At 46.3% G+C, this 5,798-nt stretch overlaps 1 protein-coding gene across 1 annotated transcript in view; it reads right to left on the bottom strand.

Moving 5' to 3' along the window:
- Positions 1-5,798, bottom strand: part of TBC1D8 (TBC1 domain family member 8) — a 48,266-nt gene that overhangs the window by 38,876 nt on the left and 3,592 nt on the right. The window lies entirely within an intron of this gene.

Below are 5,798 nucleotides of genomic sequence, written 5' to 3'. Positions count from 1 at the left end.
TCTGTTTTAAAGCAGGTGTTAGTTTTGGTGCTAAATATACCATTTTTCTGAACAGCATCAGAAACAAAGCCCATGGGTCACAGCCTGCCTTTTAGATATTCTAATATTTCCTAAGTGTCTCCACTTTTGTTTTGTAGAGAAGACAACAGACTCCACTCACGACGTGATTTTCAGAAGGCAACAGCTAACATAGTCTGTAAACCACCAGACAAGCATCCCAAGGATAGAAGCCAGCCAGCCAACCCCGCTATGCCCACCACCTGCAATGCTGGGGTGCACTGGCAGCCAGTGCTCCGAGAGCTGCAACTGAGACTCACAGGGGATGGTAACTGGCCATCCTATCTCTGCACACGACCTTTGATGAGCCTGTCACTATGTAGGGAATAAACGTGGGCTGATCAAAATCTGGAACAACAGACATCACATTTATTGATGAAGCCGAAATTAGTAAGTGCGATCATGCATGAAAACGATGCAGAAAATTCTAGACTATTTGTACACCTCTTAAAAATTCAAATTTACATCCTTAGGATCTCAGCCCCAAGAAATTTAAGGGCTGGTAAAGTTCTTTCATTTCTCTGAAAACACAGAATTAGATCTGTCTCTCCTCGATTAAGTAAAGATGTATCAGAATAGGTTTCTCTTCTTCCCTCTCCTCCCGTCCACGTTCTAGAAAGCTTTGGGGAAGAGCCCTGTGTGAACCACATGCCAACTCTCACTGCATCGGGTCGCTTGGCCCACCGACCTGAGGCTGCTATGCATAGGCTTAACGCCACTTCAAAGCCAAATGCTTCCCCAAACTCAGGCTGCACAACATGCAAGGATGCTCCCCGCTGTGCACCTGTGCTCAGTGTGCGAGGGTTTCTGTTTCTGTACCAGACAGAGGCCTCGAGCCATGGCTCTGCCCTTTTGCAGGAGGTCAGCATGCCTCATGCAGGAGCTCACACTGAGTCCTGTGGCTCTCATGATGTGCCACCCACACACGCTGTGTATTTAAGCTCAGAGAAATGCCGAGATTTCTAGATTCAAGAATTTCTTGGCTCTAGAAAGGAGGCAAAGAGGCCAAATACATGTGATTTTCCTCAGAGCCCAAGTTTGCACACAAAACATTTCATTTCTCAAATGTGTTCTATAACACCTTATCCCTAGGAGCCTGAAGGAAATGGCAGGATGAAACTGTGAGGTGGCTGCTTGTATAGGGCAGACGGCAGCGCAGGACCACTCAGCTCTGACAGGAGATGAGGCTCACCTGCCAGTGGGCACAAAGTTCCCCTCATCCCTTTGTAAATGAGGCCCCTGGAGCCAGGGCTTCGACAATGCAGCACCTACAAGAAGGCCCCTCCTCCATCCTCTTTGTCCATCCTGCCCCTGAGAACCGCCTGAGCACAGCCCACTGCCAGTCACTGAGAAGCTCAGGGTCAGGGGGCTGTGTAGGTGAGATTTGGGCCTTCCTTTGCCAGTGGGGGATGTCAGGGCTTCAGGAGCCCGAGAGTTGTCTCCATCAGCAAGAGGACTGTGAGGCAGAAGAAGACTCAAGCTAGGATCAGGAAGATGGACCGTTGAATAAAGCCAAGCAAGCCTGGGTGTTCCTAGTGGGAGCCCAAGGTGAACAGCTGGACAGGAGCTGGATCTGGGCAGGGGGAAGGATGAAGAGGGTCTGCCAAGCCTCATAGATGAGGGAGTTCAGACTCAGCCAGGCCCAGGGGCTGAGGGTCCTGCTGAGGATACCTGGCCCTGGGCAGCCACTGCTCACCTTTACACACACTCAGGAAGAGCTTACATCGTGGGAGGCCGAGTTTCTGTTTACTGTACTGCTGTGACCACGTCCCCTCCAGTGCCCTCAGCCTGTCCCCTCTCCAATCACCCCCCCAAAGATAACCCAAATACACTTTTTTCATCTCACTATTCCCAACTTCAGGACAGATATTTTCTGTTTGAAATTGTCAGGACCAATCAACTCATTTCCTCTCTCCGTCCCACCCTCTGTTCTCTCTTTGGGCAGCCCCTTCCCAGCCCTCAGTCACTGTCCTCCCAGCGTCTTGTGACCAGGTCCTCCTCTGCATGGTGTGAGGCTGAGCAGGAGGACGCCCACAGCCTGGCTGTTCTACCTTGTCCAATCAGAGCCTGGGGCGACAATGCACCATCCCATCCTCCCTGCTCCCACCGAGGTGCTCTGCCTGTGTCCTTAAGTCCTACTGGAGGACCACACACAGCAATCATGACTAACAGGCAGTCACACAGCTCACCCCATTCATGACCCCAAGGGCACCTTTCTAAAACCGTTATCTGGAAAGGGAAGTGAAAACAGATCAACCAGAGAGGTGGAGGAGCATTCCAGCACTCTGACCGTGCAAGAAGAGATTGTTTTCCTAAATTTTACAACCTGGGCTTTCTTGGCAGGGCGCCAAGTTCACTGAGTCATTACCTGTTTATACCCCACAGGCTTCTGTCTCCATGGCAAAAGCCACAGTGAGAGCGAGCAGAGAACTGGTGGGCACCCGAGGGACACGCCTTTCACTTCTGGAGGAAACTGCTGAGCGTGCAGCTTCTTGGACTGGCCCTGTGTACCCTTGAACTCCTATAAGCTCCACTGCTGGCCACCACGGGGGCCCTTTTTGTTCTTTTCTCTCTCATCTTTTTTCTGATGGTTCCCAGGGTAGGACACAGAGGCAGGAGCAGCCTTATAGAATTCCCCTGAATTCCGGAATGGAAATGAAGGTGGCTGACACCAACGACTTTCCTTCCAAAATAATTTTGCCGCGGGTCTTTGGAGCTACAGACACCTCAATCTTTCTCTTCTTTCCTCACCTCCAAAACCAAACACATCACATCTGGGAGCGGAGTCAGGCAGCATGTCAGGAGACCTGTGAGAATCACCTGAGGTCCCAGTGCCCATGAGGCTAATGAGAACACACCAGCTACTACTGCCCGGCCCCCTGCTCCGGAAACTCCACGGCTGCCATGCTCACTGGTCCTGGCGCACAGGGAGAGAGGGAGAAGCTTTAACTGGCGGTTTCTATGATATGAGCCCTGCAGCAAGTCATACAACCCAGACTTGTTTCTTGAGGGCTTTCTGGGACTGTGGCTTTTCCATTTTTAACAGCTCTTTGTAAGCTGGACTAAAAGGCCCCAGATATAACTATGACAGAGATATGTGAAGAACGACAGGACAGTGAGGCCTCCACTATACTAGGCTGCCTTCCTTTTAAAACAGGTGCCCCTGAGATGGAGCCAGAGACCAGAGCGGGAAGCCTGGGGCTGGAGGGACAGAGGCAGCAGCCCACAGGAAGGAGCCTCAAGTGCTCCCCTTCATAAATGGGTAACAAGCAACCCTCACCCTCTGTCTCAAAAAGAACCATCAGATTATCAGAGGTGACACAAAACCATCTTAAATTCGTTGGCATTTTACCCCCAAATTCAAGAGCTTTTTTTTTTAAATTTTTGCTTTACTTGTGACTATACACAATCAGTTTAACATGAATGCACACAGCACAAGGGTCTTCAAACTCTTTCTGAATACATAAAAACCCTGAACACGCTGCCACAAGAGGCCATGAATTAGAAAGACACTCGTTCCCCCAGACATTCAGAGAAGACAGTGAGCACGTTGAAGGAATAGTATAATAAATCTTTTTTATTTTTTAAAAAGACTTTCTTTATATTATTACTGAACACTAAACCTCAGAGCTTTGAAGGAACTTAGCAGTCTGTCCACCAGCCCACGCGGTGCTGCTGGTGCCATGCGGGGAATGTCTGCGGCTGCGGTTGAGAATGGCCTCATGAGCAGAAGGTCAGCGTCTATATTTTAGTCATATTTTGTCTCTGTGGACACTTTCAAGAATATTCAAATGAAAATAAGACATATAGAAATGTTAAAATAGGTAAATAATAGAAAAATTTTTTTACAAAGGGCCAGTGGTTCTTAAAAAATTAAAAATAGGATTCTCACATAATCTAGGAATTCCACTTTGAGGTATACATGCAAAATAGCTGAAAGCAAGGTCTCAGAGATGTTGATGCAGCCCTTTTCACAGCCGCGTTATCTACAATTGCCAAAAGGTAGAAGCAACTCAACTATCATCAAGAGATAAGCAAAACGCTGGGCTATACACGCAATGAACTATTATTTAGCCTTAAAAAGGAAAGAAATTCTGGCACGTGCTCTAACAGAGATGAAGACGTTATACTAAGTGAAGGAAGCCAGTTTCAAGGCCAATACTGGCCAAGAGAGGCGGCTCAGCCTTGAAATCCCAGCACTTTGGAAGGCTGATGAAGGAGGATCCATTCTGCTTAGGAGTTTGAGACCAGCCTGAGCAAGAGTGAGACTCCATCTCTACTAGAAACAGAAAAATCAGCCAGACATTGTGGCACATGTCTGTAGTCAGGAGAATTGCTCGAACCCAGGACTTTGAGGTTACTGTGAGCTAGGCTGACACCACAGCATGCTAGCCTGATCAACAGAGTGAGACACTGTCTTGAAAAAAAAAAAAAAAAAGAAGACAAAAACATGATTCCACTTACATGATGGACCTAAAATAGTCTAAACCAAAGAGATGGAACATAGAATGGTGGTTTCCAAGGTCTAGGGGAGGAGGAATAGGGAGCTAATATTTAAAATTTACGGCGTTTCAGGTCTGTAAGGTAAAAAGAAGACTGGAGATGGACAGTGGTGATTTTTGTTTGTTTGTTTGTTATCAGGCCCAGATGAGGCTCAAACTCGTCACCCCTGGTGTGCAGGGCCTGTGTGTTAACCACTGAGCTATGGCAGTGAGCTAGATGGTGGTGATGGTTGCACAACTACATCAATGTACTTAATGCCACTGTGACACGCACTTAAAAATGATTACAACGGTAAAGTTTATGTTATGCATATTTTATTGCAATAAAAAAACTGTTGTTTAATGACTGGTAGAGTCCAAATAATAGTAGATGATTCTATAGCAGGATCAGCAGGAGCATCTGGCCAGGTCAGCACTTTGGTCTGTAAGTTGTCTTTGAAAGATACCTTTGTAACATGTTGTTCACCTCTGATCAGCACCGCAGTTACCCAGTCATAAAATACAAACTCAGAAATCAAAGTCAATTTCCAACACCATGGCCAGAACTTCCTTAAAGTGACAAAAAAATTCAGAAAGTACCTCAGAATCCATCATTTATATCAATTTGCAACTCACAAATAACAGAGAATATTGACTTACCCTCTTTTTTTTTTTTTTTTTTTTGAGACAGAGTCTCACTCTGTTACCCAGGCTAAAGTGCTGTGGCATCATCATAGTAACCTCAAACTCTTGGGCTCAAGTGATCATCCTGCCTCAGCCTCCCAAGTAGCTGAAACTACAGGTGCCCACCATAACACCTGGCTAATTTTTCTATTTTTACTAGAGACGAGGTCTCCCCCTTGCTCAGGCTGGTCTCAAACTCCCAAGCTCAAGCAATCCACACACCTCAGCCTCCCCAGTACAAAGTATTACAGGCATGAGCCACCATACCTGGCCAACTTACCCCCTTAGTAAGGCATATTTCTAGTGACAAAGTGGTACCAAAAAAACTTTTTCTACAAGGCAATTTAGTATAAAAAGACAAAATCTCTTAATGTTCACTAGGAAAGCACAGTACTCAATAGATTTCTATCACAAGGCTACCCACGTTATGTTTTCTAAAAATATTTTTTATGAAAATCAATTTTGAAATAATATCTGAAAAGGGGTAAACCAGATCCAGAAATCAAAGATGACTGCATAGGGGGAACGAGCCATAATTGTGTCTTTCTTTTTCTTTTCTTTCTTTTTTTTTTTTTT

The sequence above is a fragment of the Otolemur garnettii genome, unplaced genomic scaffold, assembly GCF_000181295.1.
Source record: "Otolemur garnettii isolate 467f Iridium unplaced genomic scaffold, OtoGar3 scaffold00079, whole genome shotgun sequence".
Lineage (NCBI taxonomy): Eukaryota > Metazoa > Chordata > Mammalia > Primates > Galagidae > Otolemur > Otolemur garnettii.
The sequence above is the reverse complement of the archived record's forward strand: the minus strand, read 5'-3'. Positions and strand labels throughout refer to the sequence as shown.